Raw genomic sequence first — 14,474 nt, 5'->3', positions numbered from 1 at the left:
TTTTTCAGAAGACCAAGGAGACGATCTAGCCAGAGCTCTGGAGGTTCAAAGCCTTGGTTTCTAATTCCATTCCACGACGATCTCCTGCCCGCCAAAATCGGAAGGAGTTTCAGGCGCCCGGGTCCAGGTGGCGATGCCAGTGGGCGGGGTGAAATCCGAAAGATCTGTGAAGGCACTGAGAAAAAGGCTCAAGTGTATGCCATTATTTGACAGAAGTTCTGCTTACGTGTTTGAGTTAAAAGGAAGGTCTTTGACCGCGGTTTTTCCAAGTTTGATTTCTTTTTTTCTTTCTTTCTTTCTTTTTTTTTTTTTTTTTTTCGGTACTGGGGATTGAGCCCAGGGACATTCTACCTCCGAGCTACACCCCCGACCCCTGTTTTGTTTATTTTATTTTTGAAACAGTGTCTTGCTAAATTGCTGAGAATCTGGCTAAATTGCTGAAGGTGGTCTAGAATCGCCATCCTCCTGTGTTAGCCTCCCAAATATTGAGGCTACAAGCTTCTTAATCTTTTTTTTATTATTATTATTTTGGTTGTTAGTAATGTCGTTTTCTCGATCAGATTTTAAAACTTCCGAACATTTTTGAAATTTTTGTTGGTTTCCGTGCTCTTCAGTCGTGTACGTTCATTAGCATTTTTTCTTTTTTTATATTAGACTTTTAATCTTTCTTATGAAACCTAGTTCAGGTCCTTATCACGTTAAACTTTATGCTGGCAATGTAATACTTTGCAGTGTCTTCAATCAAGCTCATTTTAAAGGCACTAACAATCGGGCGTGGTGATGCACGCCTATAATCCCGGTATTTGGGAGGCTAAAACAGGAGAATTGCAGGTTCCCAGGCCAGCCTCAGCAACTTAACCAGACTTTCAGCAATTTAGTGAGATCCTATTTCGAAAGACTGCCCCTGGGAAGCCGGGCGTGGCGTGGTGGCGCACACTTGTAATCCCAGCATTTGGGAGGCTGAGACAGAAGGATCGCAGTTCGCGTGGCCAGCCTCAGCTACTTAGTGAGGTCCTTTACAACTCAGTGAGATCCTGTTTCAAATTAAAGAATAAAAAATAGTCTGGGGGTGTTGCTCGGAGCTAAAATGCCCTAGATTCCAACCTCAGTCAAAAAAAAAAAAAAATGCTCCTGAGTTCAATCACCAATAGAAAAAAAAAAATCTTAAAGCTAACAGATTAATCTTAAAATGAATATTTTGGCATGTCACTCGCCCTGCTTATAAAACATTCTCAATTGGCTTCTCCTTAAGAGGCAACGTCTCAATCCTTGAGTCTGCTTTTTATCTGTAAAATGAGGCTAATGAGAAGCACTATAGAAGGCTATAGAAATGGAATGAGGTCTTTGATGTAGAGAAGCCTCCAAAAACTTTGTAAACCATGAAATAGATATACATAAAAAAAACCCTATGTATTTGCTATGTACTGGGCATATGGCATGCATTATCTCAGAATTTTTCAGCCAACCCTGTTAAATTTTAATCTTCATCTTATAGGTAAGGAAACTAAGTTCTGAAAGCTTAAATAATTTGTCCAAATTCCAAGCTAGTAATAACGCTTACTGCTCATTCAACAAATATTTATTTGCACCTCTGTATGTGATGCCCTGTTAGGCACTGTTTATACAATTAGACAAAATCTGATTTAACTGATGTGTCATCACATTTTCACACTTGTTTCATCTGCCTCAATTTATCTTTCACCACTCAAAGTACTAAGCAGGCATTATCAACTAATTGTATACAACATTGATTTATTCACCCAGACTTAAGCACTTACAACTTTAAAAATTGGGGCTTTAAAAGAGACAAAGTTGCCCACTCTGGTTGGTTACATTCTTTTTTTTTTTTATCTGAAATTTTACTTTTTTTATTGGTGCATTATATTCATACATCATATTGGGGTAAAAAACTGGACTTATATTCTAATGGAAGGAAAAAGAAAGTAAACACGTAAACACAAAACTATGTGATCTGTAGAACAAGGCTGGAATAAAGAGGATGACAAAAGCCAGGTGTGGCCCCTGGGAGGCAAAGACAAGAGGATTGCAAGGTTTGCTCACAGGTTTGAGAATGGCCTAAGCAATGTGGCAAGACCCTGTTTTAAAATAAAAAGTTGCCTGCCTTGGTGGCACACGCTTGTAATCCCTGCGCTTGGGAGGCGGAGACAGGAGGATCGCACAGGTTCAAAGCCAGCTGTGCTGGTTTAAGAGACCCTGTTTCCAAATGAAAATATAAAATAGGTCTGGAAGTGTAGCCCGGAGGTAGAAGGGTTTCCAAGAATCCCAGTACCACCAAAAATAATAATAATATAATAATATAAAATAAAAAGTTAAAAGGGCTAGAGGTGTAGCTGAGCAGTAGAATGCTCCTGGGCTCAATCTCCAGTACCAAAACAAAACAGGGAAGAAAGGAATCCTTTTCTACTCTGTGGTCAAAATGTTCTTCATTATACAGCCGGGTGTGGTGGTGGGCACTTGTAATCCCAGTACTTGGGAGGCTGAGACAGGAGGATTGAGGGTTCAAGGTCAGCCTCAGCTACTTAGTGAAGACCTCCACAATTTAGTGAGACCCTGTTTCAAAATAAAGAATAAAAAATAGGGCTGGGGATGTAGTTCGGAGGTAGAATGCCTCTGGGTCCCAATCCCAGTACCAAAAAAAAAAAAAAAAAAGGAGATGGAGAAGGAGAACAGATAGAGTGTCTCTGCCTCTGGTCTGTACCCAGGCCTATGATGGAACAAAACAGATAAAGGAACTGGGTGAGGTGGTGCATGCTTGTAATCCCAGCATTCGAGATGCTGAGACCGGAGGATCGCGGTTCGCTGACAGCCTCAGCTACTACTTAATGAGGCCCTCCGCAACTCAGTGAGACCCTGTTTCAAAATAAAGAATAAAAACCAATAGGCAGGGGTGTAGCTCGGAGGTCAAATGCCCCTTGGTTCCATCCCCAGACCCGCAAAAAAAAAAAAAAAGAAAAAAAAAATTATAAAACTGTCTGGGTGTGGTGGTGCATGCCTGTAATCTCAGTACTTGGTCACAGGCTCCAGGTCAGTCTCAGCTTAGTGAGGCTTTCAGCAACTTAGCAATAGCAAGACTGTTTCTAAATTAAAAAAAAAAAAAAGAAAGAAAGGTAAAAAGAAGAAAAAAGAGCCGGGCGTGGTGGAGCACCCTTGTAATTCCAGCACTTGGGAGGCTGAGACAGGAGGATCGCACAGGTTCAAAGCCAGCCTCAGCTTCTCAGTGAGGCTCTCAGCAACTTAGTGAGACCCTGTTTCCAAATAAAGTATAAAATAAGTCTGGGAGTATAGCCCGGAGGTAGAAAAGCCCCTGGGTTCTACCCCCAGTACCACAAAAAAAAAAAAAAAGAGAGAAAATAGGACTGGGGTTGTAGCGCAGAGGTTGAGAACCCTGGGCTCCACTACCAGTAACACAAAAAATAAATAAATAAATAAACAAACAACTTAAAGAACTACTTAGACTAGCCAGGTATGGTGGTTTGGGCACATGTAATCCCAGTTACTGAGGAGGCTAAGGGAAGAGTATTGAAAGTAAGGTCGGCCTGGGCAATTTGTCTCAAAAATAAATAAAGAGGGTGGTAATGGCCAGGCATGTGGTACATACCTATAATCCCAGTACTTGAGAGGCTGAGACAGGGGGATCACAGGCTCACAGCCAGCCTCAGCAACTTTGTGAGGCCCTCCACAACTTAGTGAGACCCTGTTACAAAATAAAATAAGCTGGGCGTGGTGGCCCATGTTTGTAATCCCAGCATTGAGGAGGCTGAGACAGGAGAATCGCTGTTCAAGGACAGTCTCAGCTACTACTTAGTAAGGCCCTTTGGAACTCAGTGAGACCCTGTTTCAAAATAAAGAATAAAAAAAATAGGGCTGAGGGTGTATTTCAGAGGTAGAAAGTTCCTGGGTTCCATCCCCAGTACTGCAAAAATAAATAAATATATATAAATAAATATATAAATAAAAATAGAAAAGAAAAGAATAAAATAGGGCTGGGGTATAGCTCAAAGGTAGAATGTTCCCAATTTCAATCTGCAATAGCTCAAACGCTGTCTCAGCCTCCCAAGCATGGGGATTACAAGCATCCACCACCACGCCCGGCTTTTTTTATTCTATTTATTTATTTATTTATTTATTTATTTATTTATTTTTGCAGGTCTGGGGATGGAACCCAGGGGCATTTGACCTCTTAGCTACACCCCCTGCCCTATTTTTTATTCTTTATTTTGAAACCGGGTCTCACTGACTTGCAGAGGGCCTCACTAAGTAGCTGAGGCTGTCCGGGAACCTTGATCCTCCTGTCTCAGCCTCCTGAATGTTGGGATTAGAAGTGTGCACCACCACACCCGGTTATTCTTTATTTTGAAACAAGTTCTCACTAAGTTGCAGAAGGCCTCACTAAGTAACTGACTGATGCTGTCCTGAACCGTGATCCTCCTGTCTCAGCCTCCCAAATGCTAGGATTACAAGTGTGTACCACCATGCCCAGCATGTTTAATTTTTTATGTAAAATTTATACAATAAAACACACAAATCTTAAGTATATGCCAAGATACAGAATACAGCCAAGACCCTTAGGAAGTTCCTTTATATCCCTTCCTGAGCAAAACAGTCCCCACCCATTTACAGAAATAATCCCATTCTGATTCGTTTATAATCAAGGTAGTTTTGTCTTTCCAGAACTTTATACAGGGAATCATACAATATGGGCTTTTTGTGTCCATCTTCATTTACTTAAAATTATATATTTACTTAAAATTATGGCTATGGGATTAATCCATAGTGTTGCATGCAATAAAAAGGTCAGTCTTTTTTTGCTGAGTAATAAACAGATTTTTGCTGAGTAATAAACAGACAATCTGTTTATTCACTTGATAAGTAATTGGGTTGTTTCCAGTTTGGGGCGATTAGAAATAAATTGCTATGAGCCGGGTGTGGAGGCGCACGCATTTAATCCCAGCATTCGGGAGGCTGAGACAGGAAGATTGAGATTTATGGACAGCCTCAGCTACTTAGGCCCTCCGCAACTTAGACCCTGTTTCAAAATAAAGAATAAGAAATAGGGCAGGGGATGTAGCTCAAAGGTCAAATGCCCCTGGGTTCCATCTCCAGACCCACACAAAAAAAAAGTGCTATGAACACTCTGCTGTTATTTTTTGTGATGTGTTTTCTTTTACTTTGTGTAAAGACTTACTAAATTTACTTTGAGTAAATACTTGATAAATACTGACCTCAAACTTGCAATCCTCCAACTAAAGAACACTAAATTGTACAGTAGGTATATTTAACTTTTCTTTATTTTTCTTTCTTTTGTGTGTGTGTGAGGGGGTGCTGGGGATGGAACTCAGAGGCATTCTATTTCCAAGCTACACCTCCAACCCTATTTTTTATTATTTTTTATTTTACTATTTATTTATTTATTTATTTATTTATTTATTTATTTATTTTGTAGTGCCAGGAATTGAACCCAGGGGCATTGTACTTCTGACCTACAACCTCAGCCCTATTTTTTATTCTTTATTTTGAAAACAGGGTCTCACTGAATTACAGAAGGCCTCATTAAGTAGCTGAGGCTGGCCATTAACCTGCAATCCTCCTGTCTCAGCCTCCCAAATACTGGGATTATAAGCATGTGCCACCATGCCCAGCTCTGCATTTAGCTTTATAAGAAAATGTCAAACAATATTCCAAAGATACTGTACTATTTAATCTCCTAATAACAACGTATGAGAGTACCAGCAGTTGACTCTGCCTTAAATCATGTTAAGTGAAATAAGCCAGTCACAAAATATATGACTTGACTTTTAATCATGTACCTAGAATGCCCAAACTCAGACAAAAGCAGAATGATGGTTGCCAAGACATGGGGAAAGGGAAAAATAAGGAAATATTGTTTAATGCATACATACTTTCAAAGTTTGGTGATGGTTGCATAGCTGTATGGATGAACTTAATCCTACTGAACCATACACTTTTCCAGAAATGGTAAAAATGGTAAGTTTTAAATCCGGGCGTGGTGGCACACGCTTATAATCCCCGCACTTGGGAGGCTGAGACAGGAGGATCGCGCAGGTTCGAAGCCAGCCTCAGCTGCTTAGTGAGGCTCTCAGCAACTTAGTGAGACCCTGTTTCCAAATAAAATATAAAATAGGTCTGGGAGTATAGCCCGGAGGTGGAAAGCCTCTGGGTTCCACTCCCAGTACCACACACACACACACACACACACACACACACACACAGGTAAGTTTTATGTTTGTCATAATTTGTAAAAATTGATTTTCTTTTTCTGACGTGACATAGCATATCTGTCATACTTTTTTCTCTGGGAAAAATATTTCTGAGCAACATATGGTTTCTGGAATCTCAACAATTGTGACTTTATGTAATAACCTTTGGTTGTAATTAATGTAATTAATGTATAATTCCACAAGATGTCACTCTCTAGCTGAAAAGCCAATTCCAGTTTCATCCAGTAGGTGATAAGTGATGTCAGAACAGAAAAAAAATCCTGTGACTACTCATTGCTGCTTTACCCATTTAATGGGGTTTTCTGGGAAAGGGTGGTTTCCATCTGTGAAATGTATTAATTAGCTACTGTTAATTATGAAATGTTTGTTACTGTTTCTTAACTTCATTAGGTACAAATTGGCTTTCATTATAAATTGAACTGGTGTAATTAAGACAAAACTAAGTGTGAAAAGTAGTAGTAGTGAAATTCCATAATTGACCACTTAAAGTCTGATGGTTTATGATACTGTCAATGATCTGTAACCTTGAGCAAGTCATATAATCTTTACCAACTCACTACAGTGGTAAACTTTCCTTTCTTACAATATAAAGCACTGTATTTTAATACCACTATATATAAAAATATTCTTCTAATAAAATATTTGGGTTTTATAGTAACAAATTATAATTGTTCAAATACAAAAGCAATAGGAGTTCAACAAAAGAAAGTACATTTTAGCTGGGTGTGGTGGCATGTGCTTGTAATCCCAGTACTTGGGAGGCTGAGACAGGAGGATTGAAGGTTTGAGGACAGCCTTAGCAAGAAATGAACAAGTAATCATCAACCCAGCAAGATCCTGTTTCAAAATACAAATTTAAAATACAGCCAGGTATGATGGTGCATGCTTGTAATCCCAGCATTTGGTAGGCTGAGACCGGAGGATCGCGGTTTGCAGACAGCCTCAGCTACTTAGTGAGGCCCTCCACAACTTAGTGAGACCCTGTTTAAAAATAAAAAAAATAAGCCGGACATGGTGGTGCATGCTTGTAATCTCAGCATTTGGGAGGCTGAGACTGGAGGATCCCGGTTTGCGAATAGCCTCAGCTACTTAGTGAGGCCCTCGGCAACTTAGTGAGGCCTTGTTTCAAATTAAAGAATAAAAAATAGGACAGGGGGTGTAGCTCGGAGGTAGAATGCCCCTGAGTTCCATCCCCAGACTCACAAAATAAAATAAAATAGATAAACTGGGTGTGGTGGTGCACGCTTGTAATCCCCGTGCTTGGGAGGCGGAGACAGGAGTATCGCGCAGGTTCGAAGCCAGCCTTGCTGGCTTAAGAGACCCTGTTTCCAAATAAAAATATAAAAATATGTCTGGGAGTGTAGCCCGGAGGTAGAAGGGTTTCCAGGAACCCCAGTACCACCAAAAAAATAAATATAAAATAAAGTAAAAAATAGGGCAGGGAGTGTAACTTGGAGGTCGAATGCCCCTGGATTCCATCCCCTGGCCACAAAAACAAAGAAAATACTATTTTAGGAAAACAAATCAATTAGAGGTATTGACTACTATTATTTTGGGAGGGGTGCTGGGGATCAAACACAGAGCCTTGTGTGTGCTAGGCAAGTGCTCTACCTCTGAGGTTCATCAGTAACCCCTAAGTATAAACTCCTGAAAAAAATCACATTACTGAGAAGTGTGTGTGTGTGTGTGTGTGTGTGTGTGTGTGTGTGTGTGTCTCACTGGGTATTGAACTCAGGGGTATTCTATTTGAACTACACTTCCAACCTTTTTTTATTCTGAAACAAGATCTCACTAACTTAGGGAGGACCTCACAAAGTTGCTGAGGCTGGCTGCAAACCTGTGATCCTCTTGTTTCAGCCTCCTAAGTACTGCAATTACAAGCATATATCACCACACCTGGCTTCTAAGAACATCTTTAAAAAATTTTATAGAATATGCTGAAGTTTAAAAAAAATAGCTTTGGCCTGGCAGAGTGGGGCACGCCTGCAATCCCCGTGCTTGGGAGGCTGAGACAGGAGGATCACACAGGTTCAAATCCAGCCTCAGCTACTTAGTGAGGCTCTCAGCAACTTAGTGAGACCCTGTTTCCAAATAAAATATAAAAAGAAATAGTCCTCCGCCACCGCCGCCCCCTCCTCCTCCTCCGACCCACGGAAGTCATGTTACCCAGCACCGGGAAGCTAGCAGGATGTACAGTTTTTACAACCGGTGCTAGCTGAGGTATCTGCAAAGCTATTGCGTTGAAAGCGGCAAAAGATGGAGCAAACATTGTCATTGCTGCAAAGACCACCCAGTCACACCCCAAACCTCCAGGCACCATCTTATATTGCTGCTGCAGAAATGGAAGCAGCTGCAGGAAAGGCCTTGCCGTGTGTTGTTGATGTAGGAGACAAACAGCAGATCAGCAGCACAGTGGAGAAAGCCGTTGAGAAATTTGGAGGAATTGACATTTTGAGGAATAATGCCCATGCTATTAGCCTGACCAACACATCGGAAACACCTACAAAGAGAGTGGACTTGATGAAGAGCGTGAACACCAGAAGTACCTACCTTACATCTAAAGCATGTATTCCTTTTTTGAAAAAGAGCAAAGTCGCCCACATCCTCAATCTCAGCCCACCACTGAACCTGAATCCAGTCTGGTTCAAACAGCACTGACTGAGCATATACAATTGCTAAGCATCAGATGTCTATGTGTGTGCTTGGAATGGCGGAAGAATTTAAAGGTGAGATTGCAATCAGTGCCCTGTGGCCTAGAACAGCTATCCACACGGCCGCCATGGGTATGCTGGGAGGCTCTGGTGTTGAAAGCCAGTATAGGAAAGTCGACATGACTGCAGATGCTGCCTATTCCATTTTCAAAAAGCCAAAAACGTTTACTGGCAATTTTATTATTGATGAAAATATCTTAAAAGAAGAAGGAATAAAACATTTTGATGTCTATGCAATTAAACCAGGCCATCCTTTATTACCAGATTTCTTCTTGGATGAACACCCAGATGAATTAAGCAAACAACTGGAATCATCTGGTGCTGTTTCAGAATTCAAAGCAGAAAAGGCACAGCCACGGCCAAAACCGCCTTCTGGAGCTGTGGAGGAAACACTTAGAATTGTTAAGGACTCTGAGTGATGATGGCTGGAAAGCCACACAAGCAGTCTACCAGTTTGAACTCTCAGGTGAAGATGGTGTTATGTGGTTTCTTGATCTAAAAAGCAAGGGCAGGAATGTCAGACCTGGAGAGCCCTCTGATCGGGCAGATGTGGTGATGAGTATGTCTCCTGAGGATTTTGTCAAAATGTTTTCAGGAAAACTAAAACCAACAATGCATTCATGTCAGGAAAATTGAAGATGAAAGGAAACATGGCTCTAGCAATCAAATTAGAGAAGCTAATGAATCAGATGAATTCCAGACTGTGAAGGGAAAAAACAAAAATGACGACTGCTGTACTTCAAAAGTAAAAAAAAAGATCAACAGTTAAATCCAATGTTAGTTGTCTTTCCTATTGTATTATAAGGATATGCATGTTTTTGAAAAACATAACTTGTTTATAACACCTAAAATAACCAAAGTCCAAATGCCCACCTCTGGGTGAGCTGCTCAACCTCGTGTCTCATGGGAGGCTGAGACAGGAGGATCACAAGTTTGAGAACATTTCAGTAATTAATAAGATTCTCATCAACCTAATGAGTCCCTGTTTCAAAATAAAAATAAGCCGGGCGTGGTGGCACATGCTTGTAATCCCCGTGCTTGGGAGGCTGAGACAGGAGGATCGCACGCTGATTCGAAGCCAGCCTCAGCTACTTAGTGAGGCTCTCAGCAACTTAGACCCTGTTTCCAAATAAAATATAAAATAGGTCTGGGAGTATAGCCCAGAGATAGAAAGCCTCTGGGTTCCACTCCCAGTACCACCAAAAAAATAAAAAATAAAAATAAGGGCTGGGGGTTTAGCTCAGTGGTAGAGCACTTGCCCAGCAAGCTATGAGGCCATGGGTTCAATCCCCAGCACCACAAAAATAAGTAAATAATTAAAGAATTTAAAAAATAAATAAATAAAATAAAAATAAAAATAGGGCTGAGAGTGTAGCTCAGAGGTAGAATGCCCCTGAGTTCCAAGTTCCATCCCCAGTAACAAAAAGTAAATAACTATATATACATATATATATATATTTTTTGGCGGTACTGGGGATGGAACCCAGGGGCATTCTAATACCTTCGAGAAAACTCCAGCCCTTTTTTTTAAATTATTCTTTTTTTTTGGGGGGGGGTACTGGGGATGGAACCCAGGGGCATTCTACCTCCAAGCTATACCCCCAGCCCTATTATTTTTTTATTTTGAAACAGGGTCTCACCCAGTTGCAAACGGCCTCACCAAGTAGCTGAGACTGGCGGCAGGCCATGATCCTCCTGTCTCAGCCTCCCAAATGTTGGGATTACAAGTATGTGCCACCACACCCGGCTAATAAATTAGAATATTACATTTTATTAGTATGATAGTTATTAAGATTACGATTAAGTTAATAAAGCCTAGAAGAATGAAATATAGGGCTTAGAATGGTATAAAAACAGAATGTGTAAATAGTATCTGGTTTAGAATAGTGACTCCTTTTGTTTTATATAACACTTAAGATCTTTCCGTTTAACTTTTATTTTTTGGTTTAGTAAATATAGAAAAGGAGATTTGTCGAAACCTGCATGATTCAACAATGGAAGCAAAATAAAAGATGTATATTTCATGTGACAGAGCTGCCTCTATCCTACATCTGGGGAAGTGTGTGTGTGTGTGTGTGTGTGTGTGTGTGTGTGTGTGTGTAGACGTGCAGTGTGAGGGGTCTGGCTGGGAGGGGCGTGCCGGGGGAGGCCCCTCCCGTCCCATTGATAGCGCTTTCATTCACAGGGAACCGGCTGACACAGACTAATCCCTTGCAGTCGGTCCCTGTAGCCTAATAAGGCGCCGCCGCCTCTCGGTAAGTTTTAACTCGGTAAGTTAAAAATGCCGTAAAGGTGCCTGCTTCGGAGCATTCATCTAATTCTAAGATGCTTTTTCGGTGGTGGTTTATTGGAGGGTGGAGAATGCCGGGGGTGAGGGTGGTCATTCTCAGGCCTCGTTTTGCTTTCGCATTTGCACGAGGAGGCACATCTCCGTGCACCAAGATTTGAAGCTGATGACCGAGAGAGGGGGAAGCTCCGGGGCGGGGCGCCCGGCTTCGTCCAGCACGGCTCCCCCACCGCCTCTCCGCCTCGCCCGCAGGTGCAGCGACGCGCTCGGCCCGGAGCGGCGGGCGGACCTCGGGCCCGGCGTCCCGGGCGGCCGCGGGCGCCGCTGCTGGCGCTGCTGCTGTGCTGCTGCCCCCTGGCGGCGGGGCGGGGGCCGGGGGCGGGGTGACCCCGGAGGGGACGGGGACGGGGGCGGGGTGACCCCGAGGGACGGGGACGGGGACGGGGTGACCCCGGAGGGGACGGGGACGGGGGCGGGGTGACCCCGGAGGGGACGGGGACAAGGGCGGGGTGACCCCCGGAGGGACGGGGGCCCGGAGGGGACGGGGACGGGGGCGGGGTGACCCCGGAGGGGACGGGGACAAGGGCGGGGTGACCCCGGAGGGACGGGGGCCCGGAGGGGACGGGGACGGGGGCGGGGTGACCCCGGAGGGGACGGGGACGGGGGCGGGGTGACCCCGAGGGACGGGGACGGGGGCGGGGTGACCCCAGAGGGGACGGGGACGGGGTGACCCCGGAGGGGACGGGGACGGGGGCGGGGTGACCCCGGAGGGGACGGGGACGGGGTGACCCCGGAGGGGACGGGGACGGGGGCGGGGTGACCCCGGAGGGGACGGGGACGGGGGCGGGGTGACCCCGGAGGGGACGGGGACGGGGGCGGGGTGACCCCGGAGGGACGGGGACGGGGGCGGGGTGGCTCCTGAGGGGACGGGGCCGGGGGCGGGGTGACCCCGGAGGGACGGGGCCGGGGGCGGGGTGACCCCGAGGGACGGGGACGGGGGCGGGGTGACCCCGGAGGGACGGGGACGGGGGCGGGGTGACCCCGAGGGACGGGACCCCGCGTCTCCGTTTTGATGGAGAGCTGGAGAAATAGTGGGAACGGGGATAGGCTTACGTTAAATATGCACCAAGTGTAGACTGGGGAGAGATGGGTACGTGAGAGGCTGAGAACAAGAAGGAAACAGTGACCGATGGCGACGGGAGCCTCGCGGGGAGGCCCGACATAGGGCATCAAAAGGAGCCGCCGCCCACCCCGGCCGGGGAGCTCTTCAGGATCCTCTCACCTGTGAGGAAGACAAGAGGACGGGCTTCTCCCGCGTCTCTGGATTGGTACGAACTCGGATGTGGCTTGGCATCACAGATGGTTTCTATGGGGGACAGAAGCCTCAGGTCAAAACTGGCTCCAAGAAGAGGTTTTCAGGATGACTGGCCTTTCAGTTCTTTTAGAAGTGCTCCCTTTTAAAGGAGCGATGCCCAATGTTCTGAAACTTTCCCATTAACCTAAATTCAGAAGTGAATTGTAGATGTTGAATGCTCTAATATGTCTTTTGAAAAAAATAAATCTCTTTGTATTTGATTGTCCTTTTTTTTAAAAAAGCTAAAATGTAAGTACGTATCTTAGTTATTTTGACCAATGCCTGGCTTCCTCAATTAACTGCGAATGCATGCCATTAATGTAATGTAATGATCGACTTTGCACTCTTTAGGTGTTCAATAAAAACCGTCTGACTAAATTTTTTAAACTGGCAAGGCAATGGAAATTCTGTTTGCATTTGATCTACTTTCAAGCATATCTTGAGTTAAGTTCTTAAAATTATTTTCAATTGTTGAGGAAAGAAGCCTAAGAAGTTAGCGTCAGCCTAAGGCAGGAGTCACGCACCAGCAGCTACTGGGCCCTGCCATTGTTTTGGTTGGACTGCACTGGGTTCTTTAGTTTTTTCATCTCTCTCTCCCTTCCTCCCTTTGCCTCCTCTTTCTCCTCCTCTTCCTCCTCCTCCTTCCGCTATTCCTCCTCCCTCTCCTCCCACCCTTCCTTCCCACCGCCTTTTCTTTCTTCCAATTTGGATTCGTTGCCAGCATTTAAAAGTTAGATAATTTCATGTAAAAATCCAAATTTCTGATTCTCTTGAGAAATAAATCAGAAGATGTAGCAACACTTGATCTACCTTTTTTTTTTTTTTTTTTGGTGGTGGTGGTGGTACTGGGGATGGAACCCAGGGGCCCCTATCCTCCCAGACCTATTTTATATTTTATTTGGAACAGGATCTCTTAAGCCAGCTGAGGCTGGCTTCGAACCTGCGCGATCCTCCTGTCTCAGCCTCCCAAGCATGGGGATAACAAGCCTGTGCCACCACGCCCGGCCTGATCTACCTTCCTAATGGTAACAATGGGTTGATTGTTGACTGGCTCTCTGTAGATTAGGTGTGTTTTCTAGAATTCTCAGTGCTCTTATATCTTTTTTTTTTTTTTTTTTTCGGTACTGGGGATGGAATCCAGGGGCATACTACCTCCGACCTACACACCCAGCCCTAATTTTTTGTTCTTTATTTTGAAACAGGGTCTCACTGAGTTGCAAAGGGCCTCACTAAGTAGCTAAGGCTGTCCGCGAACCGTGCTCCTCTAGTCTCAGCTTCCCAAATGCTGGGATTACAAGCGTGTGCCACCATGCCTGGCCTGGATTTCTTGATTACTGAATTTGTTGGCATTCCTTCCCCGTCCCCTTTTTTTAGTACAAGGAATTGAATCCAGGGGTGCTATGCCAATTAAAGGAGGATGGGAAGCAGCTCAGTGGAAGAATGTACTTAGCATGAACAAAGTCCTGGGTTCAATCCCCAGCACCATGAAAAAATAAACAAAAAGCATAATAAATGTTTGCTACCAAGAAAGGTAGGCAGGCATATCTTGAAAAACTACCTGCTTTCAACAACAAAAAAAGAAAATTCTAGGAGTAAACTTCTCATCTTGATACTCAACATCAAGTTCAAGATCAAAACAGAAGAATAGCCGGGCGTGGTGACACACATGCTCCCAGGACTTGGGAGGCTGGGACAGGAGGATCACAGGTTCTAAGCCAGCCTCAACTTAGCCAGATCCTCTGCAACTTAGTGAGACCCTGTTTAGAAATAAAATAAGCTGGGCGTGGTGGCCCACGCTTGTAATCCCCGCGCTTGGGAGGCGGAGACAGGAGGATCGCACAGGTTCAAAGCCAGCCGTGCTG

The 14,474-nt window shown here is 44.3% G+C and overlaps 1 pseudogene across 1 annotated transcript; it reads left to right on the top strand.

Moving 5' to 3' along the window:
• The first annotated feature begins 8,419 nt into the window (after positions 1-8,419).
• LOC308262684 (hydroxysteroid dehydrogenase-like protein 2) lies at positions 8,420-9,678 on the top strand (annotated as a pseudogene). The gene has a single exon. The product of its transcript is annotated as a hydroxysteroid dehydrogenase-like protein 2 (transcript).
• Positions 9,679-14,474: the final 4,796 nt, after the last annotated feature.

The sequence above is a fragment of the Muscardinus avellanarius genome, assembly GCF_963383645.1.
Source record: "Muscardinus avellanarius genome assembly, chromosome: 4".
Taxonomy (NCBI): Eukaryota; Metazoa; Chordata; class Mammalia; order Rodentia; family Gliridae; genus Muscardinus; species Muscardinus avellanarius.
Note: the sequence above shows the minus strand (reverse complement) of the source record. Positions and strands in the feature narration are given on the sequence as shown.